At 53.4% G+C, this 16,043-nt stretch overlaps 3 non-coding genes across 3 annotated transcripts; all 3 read left to right on the top strand.

Moving 5' to 3' along the window:
- The first annotated feature begins 486 nt into the window (after positions 1 to 486).
- On the top strand, positions 487 to 559 carry trnat-ugu (transfer RNA threonine (anticodon UGU)). The gene has a single exon. It is a non-coding gene; the product is annotated as a tRNA-Thr (tRNA).
- Positions 560 to 6,356: 5,797 nt separating this feature from the next.
- trnat-agu (transfer RNA threonine (anticodon AGU)) lies at positions 6,357 to 6,429 on the top strand. The gene has a single exon. It is a non-coding gene; the product is annotated as a tRNA-Thr (tRNA).
- A 4,029-nt stretch (positions 6,430 to 10,458) lies between these two features.
- trnat-ugu (transfer RNA threonine (anticodon UGU)) lies at positions 10,459 to 10,532 on the top strand. The gene has a single exon. It is a non-coding gene; the product is annotated as a tRNA-Thr (tRNA).
- The last annotated feature ends 5,511 nt before the right edge of the window (positions 10,533 to 16,043 follow it).

Here is a 16,043-nt window from a genome sequence, read left to right as displayed (position 1 = left end):
CTTCCCTTCTCTCTCCCACCTTTCCACACACTCTCTCTCTCTCTCTCCATCCCCTCCCTCTCTTTCCCCACCTCACTCTCTTCCTCGCTGTCTCCCCTTCCCTCTCTCTCACTCTCTCCCCTTCCCCTCTCTGCCATCCCCCTCTCTCTCTCACTCCTTCCCCCTCTCTCCTCTTAACCTCTCTCTCCTTTTCCCCTCTCTATTCCTCCGATCTCCCCTTCCTCCCCTCTCTCTCACTCCTTCCCCTCTCTCTCCCCACCCAATCTCTCCCCTCCCACTCTCTCCCACTCCTTCCCCTCTCCCTACCCACCCTTCCACATTCTCTCTCTCTCCACCCCTCCCTCTCTTTCCCCACCTCCCTCTCTTCCTCGCTGTCTCCCTTCCCCTCCCTCTCTCTCCCCATCCCCCTCTCTCTCACTCCTTCCACTCTCTCTTTTCCCTTCCCCTCTTTTTCCTGCTCCTTCCCCTGTCTATCTTAAAACAGGTGGCTCCATAGCTCAGGGGTTAGAGCGCTGATTTTGTAAACCAGGGGTTATGAGTTCAAATCTCACTGGGGCCTACTCAAAATTAGCTCAATATTTAAATTCACCGTCAATTAACAAGGGCTTTAATTATAAATATTAAATAGCTCCGAGACCGACCCTGGAACAACAGGCCTCCCCTCTTCCACTTCTCATCTCTGTTACACTTTCTCTCCATCCAAATATCTCTCCTCCTTTCCCCATTCTACATCTTTTTAGCCCTCTCTCCCTTTCTCGCTTTCCCTGTCTCTCACTCATTCCCCTCTCCCCCCTTCCCGCTCCCTCCCCTTCCCCTCTCTTTTCCCCTTCCCCTCTCTCTCCGGCCTTCCTGCTCGCACCTTCTCCCTCTCTTTTCCTCTCTCCTCTCTGTCACTCCTTCCCCTCTTGCTCACCTTCCCCTCCCTCTCTCTCTCCCATTCCCCTCTTTCTTCCTCCCTGTCTCACCTTCCCTCTCTCACTCCATCCAATCTCTCTCGCCTTCCCCTCTCTCTCCCCTTTGCCTCTCTCTCTCCCCTTCCCCTCTCTCTCACTCCTTCCCCTCTCTTTTCCCCTTCCCCTCTCTTTCCTGCTCCTTCCCCTGTCTGTACCAGAAAAAGTGGCTCCATAGCTCAGGGGTTAGAGCACTGGTCTAGTAAACCAGGCATCATGAATACAAATCTCACTGGGACCTAATTTATTATTTAAATACCCGTCTCTCATCCCTCCCACTCTCGTCACCCTTTTCCCTCCCTCCTGTCTCTCTCTTTTCCCTTTCCTTTCAGGTTCTCCCCTTCTCTCTCCCCTTCCCCTCTCTGTCCTCCCCCTCTCTCTCTCACTCCTTTCCCCTCTCTCTCTCACTCCTTCCCCTCTCTCCCCACCCTCCACACGCTCTCTCTCCATCCCCTCCCTTTCTTTCCCCACCTCCCTCTCTTCCTCTCTCTCTCCACTTCCACCAATCTCTCCCCTTTCCTCTTTCTCACTCCTTCCACTCTCTCTTTTCCCTTCCCCTCTCTTTCCTGCTCCTTCCCCTGTCTTTCCCAGAGCAGGTGGCTCCATACCTCAGAGGTTAGAGCACTGGTCCAATAAACAGGGGCCTACTCAAAATTAACTCAGTATTTAAATTAACAAGGGCTTTAATTATAAATATTAAACAGCTCCGAGACTGATCCTAGATCAAAAGGTTTCCTTGTTCTTGTCCCTTTCCCTCTCTCCCTGCTTTCCCCATCACTACATATTCTGCCTCTTTTTACTCGTTCCCGCTCTCTCATTTTCCTGGCTACTCTTCTCACTCATTCCCCACTCTCTCCCCTTCCCCAATCTCTCCCGTTCCCCTTCCACTCTCTCCCCCACCCCACTCTCTCCCCTTCCTCTCTTTCTCCCCTTCCCCACTCTCTCCCCTTCCCCACTCTCTCCCCTTCCCCTCTCTCTCCCCTTCCCCACTCTCTCCCCTTCCCCACTCTCTCCCCTTCCCCTCTCTCTCCAGTTCCACACTCTCTCCCCTTCCACTCTCTCTCCCCTTCCCCTCTCTCTCCCCTTCCCCTCTCTCTCCCCTTCCCCACTCTCTCCCCTTCCCCACTCTCTCCCCTTCCATAGTCTCTCCCCTTCCCCTCTCTCTCCTCTTCCCCACTATCTCCCCTTCCCCACTCTCTCCCTTTCCCCACTCTCTCCCCTTCCCCTCTCTCCCCTTCCCCACTCTCTCTCCTTCCCCACTCTCTCCCCTCCCACTCTCTCCCCCTCCCCACTCTCTCTCCTTCCTCACTCTCTCTCGTTCCCCTCCCACTCTTTCCCCTTCCCCCTCGCTCACACATCTTCCTCTGTCTCACCTGTTCCCTCTCTCTCCTCTACCCATTTTCTTCTCTCTCTCTCTCCTTCCCCCCTCTCTCTCCCCTTCCCCCTCTCTCTCTCCTTCCCCTATCTCACCCCTTCCCCCTGTCTCTCTCCCCTGGAGTATTGTGTACAGTTTTGGTCTCCTAATCTGAAGAAGGACATTCTTGCTATTGAGGGAGTGCAGTGAAGGTTCACCAGACTGATTCCCGGGATGGCAGGACTGGCCTATCAAGAAAGACTGGATCAACTGTGCTTGTAGTCACTGGAGTTCAGAAGAATGAGAGGAGATCTCATAGAAATGTTTAAAATTCTGATGGGACTGGACATGTTAGATGCAGGAAGAATGTTCCCAATGTTGGGTAGGTCTAGAACCAGAGGTCACAGTCGAAGGATAAGGCGTAAGCCATTTAGGACCGAGATGAGGAGAAACTTCTTCACCCAGAGAGTGGTTAACCTGTGGAATTGTTGAGGCCAGTTCACTAAATATATTCAAAAAGGAGTTAGATGTAGTCCTTGCTACTAGGGGGTTCAAGGGGTATGGCGAGAAAGCAGGAATGGGGTCCTGAAGTTGGATGTTCAGCCATGAACTCATTGAATGGTGGTGCAGGCTCGAAGGGCCGAATGGCCTACTCCTGCAACTATTTCCTATGTTTCTATGTTTCTATGTTTCTATGTTTCCCTCACTCTCTCCTTCCTCCTGTCTCTCTTCCCTTCGCTCACACTCTCTCCCGTTCCCCTCCCTCTTTTTCCCCTTCCCCCTCTCTCTCACATCTTCCTCTCTCTCATCCGTTCCCTCTCTCTTCTCTACCCATTTCCTCCTCCCTCTCTCTCTCCTTCCCCTCCCTCTCTTTCCCCTTCCTCCTGTCTTTCTCCCCTTCCTCCGGTCTCTCTCTCCTTCCCCCTCTCTCTCCTCATCCCCTTGCTCTTTCCCGTTCCCCCTCTCTCTCTCACATCTTCCTCTCTCTCATCCGTTCCCTCTCTCTTCTCTACCCATTTCCTCCTCCCTCTCTCTCTTCTTCCCCTCCCTCTCTTTCACCTTCCCCCTGTCTACCCTTCCCCCACTCTTTGCCCTTCCCCTGTCTCTCTCCCCTTCCCCCCTCTCACTCCCCTTCCCCATCTCTCAATCCCCTTCCCCCCTTCTCCCTCTCTCCTTTCCTCGCTATCTCTCCCCTTCTCCCTCCCTCTCTCCGCTTCCCCCTCTCTCTCTCCTTCGCCTTCTCTCTCCCCTTCCCCTTCCCCCTCCATCTCTCTGCTTCTCTCTCTCTCTCCACTTCCCCTCTCTCTCCACTTCCCCTCTCTCTCCACTTCCCCCTCTCTCTCCACTTCCCCCTCTCTCTCCCCTTACCCCCTCTCTCCGTCCACTGTTGGTCACTCGTTCCCCTCTCCCTTTTCATTTTCTCCTGCATTCTCTCTCTCTCCTCCCCTGTCTCCACTTTTTTCACTCCCTCCTTCCTCCCTTTTTCTCCTTCCCTCGCTCTCGCTCTCCCCATTCCCATCAGACTCTCTCCCTCCCCCTCCCCACTCTCTCCCTCCCCCTCCCCACGCTCTCCCCTCCCCCACTCTCTCCCCTTCCCCCTTCTCTCCCCTTCCCCCCACTCCCCTTCCCGCTCTTAAACACTCGTTATGCTCTCTCTCACTCCTACCGCTCTCTCCCTTCCCCCTCTCTCCCATTCACCGCTCTCTCACTCCTTCTCTGCTCTCTCACTCCTTCACCACTCTCTCCCCCTCCCTCCCTATCTTTCCCCTCCCCGACTCTCTCTCTCCCCTTCCCCTCTCTCTCCCCTTCCCCTCTCTCTCACTCCTTCCACTCTCTCTTCGCCCTTCCCCTCTCTTTCCTACTCCTTCCCCTGTATTTCCCAGGGCAGGTGACTCCATAGCTCAGGGGTTAGAGCACTGGTCTAGTAAACCAGAGGTTGTAGATTCAAATATCACTGGGGTCTACTCAAAATTAGTTCAGTATTTAAATTATAAATATTAAACAGCTGCGAGACCAACCCGAGATCAAAAAACTCTCCTGTTCTCCTTTTGCCCCCTTCTCCCTCTCTCCCTGCTTTCCCCATCACTACACATTCTGCCTCTTTTTGCTCTCTCGCTTTCCCCGTTTCTCTTTATCACTCATTCCGCTCTCTCTCCCCTTCCCCCTCTCTCTCCCCTTCCCCTCTCGCTTTCCCATTCCCCCCCTCTCTCTCACATCTTCCACTCTCTCATCCGTTCCCTCTCTCTTCTTTACTCACTTCCTCCTCCCTCTCCCACTCCTTCCCCTCGCTCCCCTTCCCCCACTCTCCCTCCCCTTCTCCCTCTCCCTCTCCTTCCCCCTCTCTCTCCCCTTCCCCCTCTCTCTCCGTCCACTGTCACTCACTCCTTCCCCTCTCCCTTTTCATTTTCTTCCCCACTCTCTCCCTCCCCTCCCCTGTCTCCACTTTTTACGCCCACTCCCTTTCTCTCCTTCCCTCGCTCTCGCTCTCCCCATTCCCATCAGACTCTCCCCTTCCCCCTCTGGCCCATTCCCCACTCTCTCCCTTTCTCCCTCCCCACTCTCTACTCACTCTCACCCCCCTCTCTCATCTTCCCCACTCTCTCCCCTTCCCAACTCTATCTCCCCTCTTCCCTTCCCCCCTCTCTCCACCTCCCCTCCCCGCCTTTCTCTCTCCCCTTCCCCTCTCTCTTGCTCCCTATCTTCAGGGGTCGTGAGTTCAAATCTCACTGGGGCCTACTCAAAATTAGCTCAGTATTTAAATTCACCGTCAATTAACAAGGGGTTTAATTATAAATATTAAACAGCTCCGAGACCGACATTGGAACTACAGGCTCCCCTCACATCCTTCCCCCTCTCCTCTTCTCGTCTCTCTTACACTCTCTCTCCACTTCCAAATCTCTCTCTCCCTTCCCCATCATGACCTGTTTTACATCTTTTTACCCCTCTCTCACTTTCCCGCTATCTCGCTTTCCCCATCTCTCACTCAGTCCCCTCTGTCTCTTCCCCTTCCCTTGCCTCACCCTCTCTCCTTCCCCCTCTCTCTTCCCTTCCCCTCTCTTGCTCTCCCCTTCCCTCTCTACTTTCATTCTTTCCCCACTCCTTCCCCTCTCTCTCTCACCTTCCCTCTCGACTTTCATTCTCTCCCCACTCATTCCCCTCTCTCTCCTTCCTCGTCCAACTTACTTCTCTCCCCAACCCCTCTGTCCGCTAACCACTCCTCCCCCTCTCTCCTCTTCCCTCTCTCACTCCATCCACTCTCTCCCTCCCTTCCACACACTCTCTCCCCTTCCCACCTCATTCCTCTCCCCCTCTGTCTCTCCCCTTCACCTCTCTCTCTCGCCTTCCACTCTCTCTCCCCTTCCCCCTCTCTCTCCCCTTCCCACCTCTTTCCTCTCCCCCTCGGTCTCTCCCCTTCCCCTCTCTCTCTCGCCTTCCACTCTCTCTCCCCTTCCCCCTCTCTCTCCCCTTCCACGCTCTCTTTTCCCTTCCCCACTCTTTCCTGCTCCTTCCCCTATCTTCTCCAAAGTAGGTGACTCTGTAGCTCAGGGGTTAGAGCACTGGTTTAGTAAACCTGGGGTTGTGTCTTCAGCTTTCAGAGGGGCCTCCTCAAAATTTACTCAGTATTTAAATTCACTGTCAATTAACAAGGGCTTTGATTATAAATAATAAACAGCTCCAAGGCCGACCCTAGAAGAAAAGTTTTCCCTATTCTTGCCTCTCTCCCTGCTTTCCCCATCACTACACATTCTGCCTCTTTTTACTCGTTCCTGCTCTCTCACTTTCCTCGTCTCTGTTCGTCACTCATTCCCCTCTCTCTCCCCTTCCCCACTCTCTCCCCTTCCCCTCTCTCTCCCCTTCTCCCTTTCAACCCACTCTCCCCCCTATCCACTCTCTCCCCACTCTCTCCTCTTCCCCCCTCTCTCTCCTCCTTCCCATCCCTCTCTTTCTTTCTTTCTCCTCCCCCTCTCTCTCACTCCTTCCACTCTCTCTTTTCCCTTCCCCTCTCTTTCCTGCACTTTCCTGCTCTTTCCCCTGTTTTTCCCAACGTAGGTGGCTTCATAGCTCAGGGGTTCGAACACTGGTCTAGTAAACCAGAGATCGTGAGTTCAAATCTCACTGAAGCCTAATATAGTATTTAAATACCCATCTCTTGCTACCTCCTGTCTCTCTTTTTTTCCTTTCCTTTCAGGTTCTCCCCCTCTCTCTGCCCTCCCCCCTCTCTCTCACCCATTCCCCCTCTCTCCCCTTAACATCTCTTTCCCCTTCCTCTCTCTCCCTCCTCTCACTCTCCTTTCACTTTCCTTTCAGATTCTTCCCTTCTCCCTCTCTTTCCCTTCCCCATCTCTCGCCCCTCCCCTCCCTCTCTTTCCCCTTCCCCTTTCTCTTCCCTCTTTCCTACTCCTTCGGTTCTCTCTCCCCACCTTCTACATTCTCCCTACCTCCCTCGCTCCCCTTCCCCTCCCTGTCTCCCCTTCCCCCTCTCTCTCACTCCTTCCCCTCTCTTCCCTTCCGCTTAATTTCTCTCCCCTCCCCCTGTCTCACTCCCCTTCTGCTCTCTCCTCTTCTTCACTTTTTCTCACTCCTTCCCCCTCTCTTCCCTTAACCTCTCTTTCCCCATCCCTCTCTCTCCCCTGCTCCTCTCTCTTTCTCCTAATCTACCCTTCCCTCTCTCTCTCACTCCATCCACTCTCGCTCTCCCCTTCCCCTCTCTCTCACTCCTTCCACTCTCGCTCTCCCCTTCCTCTCTCTCTGCCTCCCTGTCTCACTTCCCCTCTCTTTCCTGTTCCTTCCCCTGTCTTCCTTATAGCAGGTGACTCCATAGATCAGGGGTTAGAGCACTGGTCTTGTAAACCAGGGTGTTGTGACTTCAAATCTCACTGGGGCCTACTCAAAATTAGTTTAGTATTTAAATATGCATCTCTCCCTCCTCACTATTACTTTGCCCTTTCAGACTCCCCCCTTCTCCCTCTCTCCCCATCATAAAAGGTTTAAAAAACAGCAGCATTTGTGTGCTGAGAGATTTGCTTAGTATTGTCGCTGGTGGCAATAATCTCCTGGGCTATCGCTATGGCCTTACTCAAGGTTGGGGTCTCGACAGTCAAAAGTTTGCAAAGTAGAGTTTCGTGGCCAATGCCAAGTACAAAGAAGTCCTTGTGCATGTGCTCCAAATGTCCTTCAAAATTTGCAATGTCCTGCAAGGCGCCTTAGCTCAGTGACATAACTTGCCACTTCCTGGCATTCAAACTTCTTGTACGTGTAGAACCGGTACCTTGCCATCAGAATGCTTTCCTTCGGGTTCCGATGCTCCCGGACCAGTGTGCACAACTCATCTTATGGTTTTGCTGGAGCAAGCAGGTTTTTCATGAGGCCATACGTTGGTGCCCTGCAAACGGTGAGGAGAATCGGCCTTCGTTTGGCAGCGTTCGTTTCTCCTTCCATCTCGTTGGCCACTAAGTATTGGTCGAGTCGCTCCACGAAGGTTTCCCAATCATCTCCCTCCAAAAATTTCTCCAGGATGCCCGCTGTTCTCTGCATCGTTGGGTTTGTCATCTGTATCTCGTCGCCAGTTGTTGTGTATGAATAAAGAGTCTGACCAGATACTGCGGGCTCAAAGCAAAGTGTGACCTTAGTCTTTTATTACAGGTCTCCAGAGTGCCTCTCCAGCCTGTGAGGCCTCCTTAAGTACAGGTGCTCCCAAGGGATTGTGGGATCCCTTGGGACTTCAGGGGATGAGCACAAGGTATTTACAGATTTACATATATAACACCCATCATGACCCGCTCTACATCTTTTTACCCCTATCTCACTTTCCCACCATCTTGCTTTCCCCATCTCTCACTCATTCCCCTCTCTCCTTCCCTCACTCACTCCTTCCCCTCACTCTCTCCATCCCCTCCCTCTCTTTCACGACCTCCCTCTCTTCCTCGCTGTCTCCCCTCACCCCTCTCTCTCTCTCCCCCTCCCCTCTCTCTCACTCCTCCCCCTCTCTCTTTCCTCTTCCCCCCTCTCTCACTCCTTCTGCTCTCTCTTTTCCCTTCCCCTCTCTTTCCTGCTCCTTCCCGTTTTTCCCAGAGCAGGTGGCTCCATCGCTCAGGGGTTAGAGTAGTGGGTCGTGAGTTCAAATCTCACTGGGGCCTAATGTATGTATTTAAATACCCGTCTCTCATTTCTCCCACTCGTTTCCCTCCCTCCTATCTCTCTCTTTGCACTTTCCTTTCAGGTTATCCTCCTCTCTCTCCCCTCCCCCTCTCTCTCTCACTCCTTCCCCCTCTCTCCCCTGAACCTCTCTTTTCCTGTCCTCCCTCTCTCTCCCCTGCCGCTCTCTCTTCCACCCAATCTCCCCATCCCCTTCCCCTTCCCCCTCTCTCTCACTCCTTCCCCTTTCTCTCCCCTTCCGCTCTCTCCCCTCCCCCTCTCTCCCACTCCTTCCACTCTCTCTCCCTCCCTTCCACACTCTCTCTCTCCATCCCCTTTCTCTCTTTCCCCACCCCCTTCTCTTCCTCGCTGTCTCCCCTTCCCCCTCTCTCACTCCTTCCACTCTATTTTCCCTTCCCCTCTGTTTCCCGCTCCTCCCTCTCTCTTTCCCAACTTTCTTCCATTCCCGTCTCTCCCCTTCTCCCCTCTCTCTCACTCCTTCCTCTCCCTCTCTTTCCCCTTCCATCGCTCTCTCACTCCTTCCACTCTCTCTTTCCCCTTCCCCTCTCTTTCCTGCTCCTTCCCTTGTTTTTCCCAGCGCAGGTGGCTCCATAGCTCAGAGGTTATAGCACTGGTCTAATAAACTAGGGGCTGTGAGGTCAAATCTCACGGGGGCCTACTCAAAATTAGTTCATTATTTAAATTAACAAGGGCTTTAATTATAAATATTAAACAGCTCTGAGACCGACCCTGGAACAACAGGCTCCCCTCACACCCTTTCCCCTCTCCTCTTCTCATCTCTCTTACATTCTCTCTCCGCTTCCAAATCTCTCTCTCCCTTCCCCATCATAACCCGTTCTACATCTTTTTTCCCCGTCACTCACTCATTCCCCTCTCCCCCCTTCCCCCTCCCTCGCCTCCCCCTCTCTCCTTCCCCCTCTCTACTTTCATTCTTTCCTCACTCCTTCCCTCTCTCTCCCCTTCCCCTCTCTCTCTCCCCCTCCCCCTCTCTTTTCCTTTCTTCTCTCTCTCACTTCTTCCCCTCTCTCTCCCCTTCCCCTCCCTCTCTCTCTCATACCCCTCTCTCTTCCTCCCTGTCTCACCTTCCCTCTCTCTCCATCCACTCTCTCTCCCCTTCCCCCTCTCTCTCACTCCTTCCACTCGCTCTTTTCCCTTCCCCTCTCTTTCCTGCTTCTTCCCCTGTCTTACCGAGAGTAAGTGGCACCATAGCTCAGGGGTTAGAGCACTGGTCTTGTCAAACAACGGGTCGTGGGTTCAAAGCTTACTGGGACCTAAATGCCTGTCTCCCACTCTTTTCCCTTTTCGTTCAGGTTCTCCCCCTCTCTGCCTTCCCCCTTTCCCCCTTTCTCTCTCTCACTCCTTCGCCCTCTCTCCCCTTGACATCTCTCTTCCCTTCCCCTACTCTCTCTCACTCTCGCTTCCCTCCGTCCTCTCTCTCGCCTTTCCCTTTCTTTTCATATTCTTCCTTTCTCCCTCTCTCTCCCCTTCCCCTCTCTTTCCCTTCCCCATCTCTCTCCCCTTCCCCTCCCTCTCTTTCCCCTTCCCCTCTCCCTTTCCTCTTTCCTACTCCTTCCCTTCTCTCTCCCCTTCTACATTCTCCCCACCTCTCTCTCTCCCCTTCCCCTCCCTGTCTCCCCTTCCCCCTCTCTCTCACTCCTTCCCTTCTCTTCCCTTCCCCTTCACTTCTCTCCCCTCCCCCTGTCTCACTCCCCTTCTGCTCCCTCCTCTTCTTCACTCTTTCTCACTCCTTCCCCCTCTCTTCCCTTCACCTCTCTTTCCGTGTCCCTCTCTCTCTCCCCTGCACCTCTCTCTTCCTCCTAATATACCCTTCCCTCTCTCTCTCACTCCTTCACCACTCTTTCCCGTTCCTCCACCTCTCTCTCCCCTTCCCCTCTCTCTCACTCCTTCCACTCTCGCTCTTCCTTTCCCCTCTCTCTGCCTTGCTGTCTTCCTTCCCCTCTCTTTCCTGCTCTTTCCCCTGTCTTCCTCACAGCCGGTGGCTCCATAGCTCAGGCGTTAGAGCACTGGTCTTGTAAACCAGGGGTCGTGAGTTCAAATCTCACTGTGGGCCTACTCAAAGTTAGTTTAATATTTAAATCTTTCACTTTTCCCTTTCCTTTCAGATTCCCCCGCTCTCCTCTTTTTCCCTCTCCTTTGCATCGTTGGGTTCGTATCTCGTCGCCAGTTGTTGTATATGAATAAAGAGTCTGACCAGATACTGCGGGCTCAAAGCAAAGTGTGACCTTAGTCTTTTTTTTTTACAGGTCTCCAGAGTGCCTCTGCAGCCTGTGAGGCCACCTTAAGTACAGGTGCTCCCAAGGGATTGTGGGATCACTTGGGACTTCAGGGGATGAACCCTCTGGTGGTTACACAAGGTATTTACAGATTTACATATATAACACCCATCATGACCCGCTCTACATCTTTTTACCCCTATCTCACTTTCCCACTATCTCGCTTTCCCCGTCTCTCACTCATTCCCCTCTCTCCTTCCCTCACTCACTCCTTTCCCTCACTCTCTCCATCCCCTCCCTCTCTTTCCCGATTCCCTCTCTTCCTCGCTGTCTCCCCTTACCCCTCTCTCTCCACCTCCCCTCTCTCTCACTCCTCCCCCTCTCTCTTTCCCCTTCCCCCCCTCTCTCACTCCTTCTGCTCTCTCTTTTCCGTTCCCCTCTTTCCTGCTTCTTCCCGTTTTTCCCAGAGCAGGTGGCTCCATCGCTCAGGGGTTAGAGCAGTGGGTCGTGAGTTCAAATCTCACTGGGGCCTAATGTTAGTATTTAAATACCCGTCTCTCATTTCTCCCACTCGTTTCCCTCCCTCCTATCTCTCTCTTTGCCCATTCCTTTCAGGTTATCCTCCTTTCTCTCCCCTCCTCCTCTCTCTCTCACTCCTTCCCCCTCTCTCCCCTTAACCTCTCTTTTCCTGTCCTCCCTCTCTCTCCCCTGCCGCTCTCTCTTCAACCCAATCTCCCCATTCCCTTCCCCTTCCTTTCTTATCCCACCTCCTTCTCTTCCTCGCTGTCTCCCCTTCCCTGTCTCTCACTCCTTCCCCTCTCTCTTTCCCCTTGTCCCCTCTCTCTCACTCCTTCCCCTCTCTCTCCCCTTCCCCTCTCTCTCACTCCTTCCCCTCTCTCTTTCATCTTGTCTCCTCTCTCTCACTCCTTCCCCTTTCTCTCCCCTCCCGCTCTCTCCCCTTCCCCACTCTCCCACTCCTTCCACTCTCTCTCCCACCCATCCACACTCTCTCTCCATCCCCTTCCTCTCTTTCCCCACCTCCTTCTCTTCCTCGCTGTCTCCCCTTCCGTCTCTCTAACTCCTTCCCCACTCTCTCCCCTTCCCCTCTCTCTCCCCTTCCCCTCTCTCTCACTCCTTCCCCTCTCTCTTTCATCTTGTCCCCTCTCTCTCACTCCTTCCCCCCTCTCTCCCCTTCCCCCTCTCTCTCCCCTTCCCTTTCTCTCTCCCCTTCCATCCCTCTCTCCCCCTTCCCCCTCTCTGTCCCCTCTCCCCCTCCTCTCTCGCCTTACCCCTCTCTCTCCGTCCACTGTCGCTCACTCCTTCCACTCTCCACTCTTCTCACCCCCTCCCTCCTCCCTTTCTCTCCTTTCCCCCCTCTCTCTCCCCATTCCCATCAGACTCACCCCTCCCCCTCTCTCCCCTTCCCGCCCTCTCTCCCCCTCCCCTCTCTCTCACTCCTCCCCCTCTCTTTCCCCTTCCCCCCCTCTCTCACTCCTTCTGCTCTCTCTTTTCCCTTCCCCTCTCTTTCCTGCTGCTTCCCGTTTTCCCATTGGGGCCTAATGTTAGTATTTAAATACCCGTCTCTCATTTCTCCCACTCGTTTCCCTCCCTCCTATCTCTCTCTTTGCCCATTCCTTTCAGGTTATCCTCCTCTCTCTCCCCTCCCCCTCTCTCTCTCACTCCTTCCACCTCTCTTTTCCTGTCCTCCCTCTCTCTCCCCTGCCGCTCTCTCTTCAACCCAATCTCCCCATCCCTTTCCCCTTCCTTTCTTTTCCCACCTCCTTCTCTTCCTCGCTGTCTCCCCTTCCCTCTCTCTCACTCCTTCCCCTCTCTCTTTCCCCTTGTCCCCTCTCTCTCTTCCTCGCTGTCTCCCCTTCCCTGTCTCTCACTCCTTCCCCTCTCTCTTTCCCCTTGTCCCCTCTCTCTCACTCCTTCCCCTCTCTCTCCCCTTCCCCTCTCTCTCACTTCTTCCCTTCTCTCTTTCCTCTTGTCTCCTCTCTCTCACTCCTTCCCCTTTCTCTCCACTCCCGCTCTCTCCCCTTCCCCACTCTCCCACTCCTTCCACTCTCTCTCCATCCCCTTCCTCTCTTTCCCCACCTTCTTCTCTTCCTCGCTGTCTCCCCTTTCGTCTCTCTAACTCCTTCCCCACTCTCTCCCCTTCCCCTCTCTCTCCCCTTCTCCTCTCTCTCACTCCTTCCCCTCTCTCTTTCATCTTGTCCCCTCTCTCTCACTCCTTCCCCTCTCTCTCACCTTCCTCTCTCTCTCACCCCTTCCCCCCTCTCACCCCTTCCCCCTCTCTCTCCCTTCCCTTTCTCTCTCCCCTTCCATCCCTCTCTCCGCTTCCCCCTCTCTCTCCCCTTCCCCCTCTCTGTCCCCTCCCCCCTCCTCTCTCGCCTTACCCCTCTCTCTCCGTCCACTGTCGCTCACTCCTTCCCCTCTCCACTCTTCTCACCCCCTCCCTTTCTCTCCTTTCCCCCCTCTCTCTCCCCATTCCCATCAGACTCACCCCTCCCCCCTCTCTCCCCTTCCCGCCCTCTCTCCCATTCCCCTCTCTCTCACTCCTTCGCCACTCTCTCCCCCTCCCTCCCTCTCTTTCCCCTCCCCACCTCTCTCTCTCCCCTTCCCCTCTCTCTTTCTCCCTGTCTCCAGGGTTGTGGGTTCAAATCTCACTGGGGCCTACTCAAAATTAACTCAGAATTTAAATTCGTCTTCAATGAACCAGGGCTTTAATTATAAACATTAAACAGCTCTGAGACTGACCCTGGAACAACAGGCTCCCCTCACAGCCTTCCCCCTCTCTTCTTGTCTCTCTTACACTCTCTCCCCTTCCAAATCACTCTCTCCCTTCCCCCTCACGACCCGTTCTACATCTTTTTACCCCTCTCTCCCTTTCCCCGTCTCTCACTCATTCCTCCTACACCCCCCCTCCTCCTCCCTCACCACACCCTCTTTCTAATTCCCCCTCTCTTCCCTCACTCTTTAGCCTTCCCCCTCTCTCTCCCTTCCCCTCACACTCCCCTTCCCCTCTCTCTACCCAGCTCCCTCTCTCTCCACTTCGCTCTCTCACTCTCCCCATCTTCCCCTCTCCCCGCCTTCTCCCTCCCTCCCCTCTGTCTTCCCTTCCCCACTCTGTCCCCTTCCCCTGCCTCTCGCTCCCCTTCCCCCCTCTCTCTCACTCCTTCCACTCTCCCTTTCCTCTTTTCACTCCCTCCTGTCTTTCTCTTTTCCATTTCTTTTCAGGTTTTCCCCCTCTCTCTCTCCTCCCCCTCTCTCTAACTCCTTCCGCCTCTCTCCCCTGAACCTCTCTCTCCCCTTCCCCTCTCTCTTTCTCCCAGTCTCCCCTTCCTCTCTTCTCTCCCACTCCTTCCCTTCTCTCTCCCCACACTTCCACACTCTCTCTCTCTCCATCCCCTCCCTCTCTTTCCCCACCTCACTCTCTTCCTCGCTGTCTCCCCTTCCCTCTCTCTCACTCTCTCCCCTTCCCCTCTCTGCCCTCCCCCTCTCTCTCTCACTCCTTCCCCCTCTCTCCTCTTAACCTCTCTCTCCTTTTCCCCTCTCTGTTCCTCCCATCTCCGCTCTCTCTCACTCCTTCCCCTCTCTCTCCCCTCCCCGTCTCTCCCACTCCTTCCCCTCTCTCTCCCCACTCTTCCACATTCTCTCCATCTCCTCCCTCTCTTTCCCCACCGTCCTCTCTTCCTCGCTGTCTCCCTTCCCCTCCCTCTCTCTCCCCTTCTCCCACTCTCTCACTCCTTTCACTCTCTCTTTTCCCTTCCCCTCTCTTTCCTGCTCCATCTCGTTGGCCATGAAGTATTGGTTGAGTCACTCCACGAAGGTTTCCCAGTCATCTCCCTCCGAAAATTTCTCCAGGTTGCCCACTGTTCTTTCCATCGTTGGGTTTGTCATCTGTATCTCGTCGCCAGTTGTTGTGTATGAATAAAGAGTCTGACCAGATACTGCGGGCTCAAAGCAAAGTGTGACCTTAGTCTTTTATTACAGGTCTCCAGAGTGCCTCTCCAGCCTGTGAGGCCTCCTTAAGTACAGGTGCTCCCAAGGGATTGTGGGATCCCTTGGGACTCCAGGGGATGAGCCCTCTTGTGGTTACACAAAGTATTTACAGATTTACATATATAACACCCATCATGACCCGCTCTACATCTTTTTACCCCTCTCTCCCTTTCCCACCATCTTGCTTTCCCCATCTCTCACTCATTTCCCTCTCTCACACTCTCCCGTCTCCCTCGCCTCACCCTCTCACCTTCCCCCCTCTCCCTCTCTCCCCTACCCACTCTCCCTTTCTCTCTCTCCCCTCCCCCTTTCTTTCCCCATCTCCCATTCTCTCTTTCCACTTCCTCTTTCTCTCTCCTTCCCCCTCTGTTTCCCCTTTCCTCTTTCTCTCACTCCTTCCACTCTCTCTTTTCCCTTCCCTCTCCCTTTCCTGTTCCTTCCCCTGTCTTCCGCAGAAAAGGTGGCTCCATAGCTCAGGGGTTAAGAGCACTGGATTTGTAAACTAAGTGTCGTGAGTTCAAATTGCACTATTCAAAAATTATTTAAATTCATTATCAATTAACAAGGACTTTAATTATAAATATGAAACAGCTCTGAGACCGACCCTAGATCGGAAAGGCTCTCCTGTTCTCCTTACCCGTCCTTTCCCCTTCTCCCTCTCTACCTACCTTCCCCATTGTGAATGTTTAAAAATGTATAGAGACATTGAAGTTGAGAACGTGGGAATTGTATAGGGACAGTATAAGCTAACAAAGAATTCATGGAGGAATAGCCATGACATCTCAGACTCGAGACTGCGAAATGTTACAACACTAACACATATTGAAAAAAAACCCACAGCTTGCAGAAAATCCTCAAGGTCTTATTAAATCATGTTATTAACCTGAAACATTAACAGAAGATCTTTGTTTAAAATCAGACCATACTTAGGTCAGCTTATGAGTGGACAAAGGGAAAGAGGGATCAAAAGAGATAGGCTGAACTAGGATGTCACTCTGGCCCTATCTTGTTATCTTTTGCCGAAAATGAATAACCGTCGTCCCTTTACAATGTAACGCCACTTTGTCCGTAGGAAGTGGGTGCGTTCTATCAGAGTTGCATTCCTTCTGTCTGATAAGGTCCCCGATCGGGATTTGCTTTTTAAATAAAAGCTTGCTTTGTTTAAAGCACAAACGGTATTCGTTTCAGTAATTTTGCTGAACCAGATTGAGGTAAAAGAATCCAGAAATCAACATTTGGTGTCAGAAGTGGGATCTCAACGGACGACTGTCGAAAACTTGTGAATTAAGAGCCAGACTAGCCTTGGACGAGACGAGGGGAAAGTGGCCACTGGAGTGAGTATGA

This window comes from Pristiophorus japonicus, unplaced genomic scaffold (assembly GCF_044704955.1).
Source record: "Pristiophorus japonicus isolate sPriJap1 unplaced genomic scaffold, sPriJap1.hap1 HAP1_SCAFFOLD_258, whole genome shotgun sequence".
Taxonomy (NCBI): Eukaryota; Metazoa; Chordata; class Chondrichthyes; family Pristiophoridae; genus Pristiophorus; species Pristiophorus japonicus.
The sequence above is the reverse complement of the archived record's forward strand: the minus strand, read 5'-3'. Positions and strand labels throughout refer to the sequence as shown.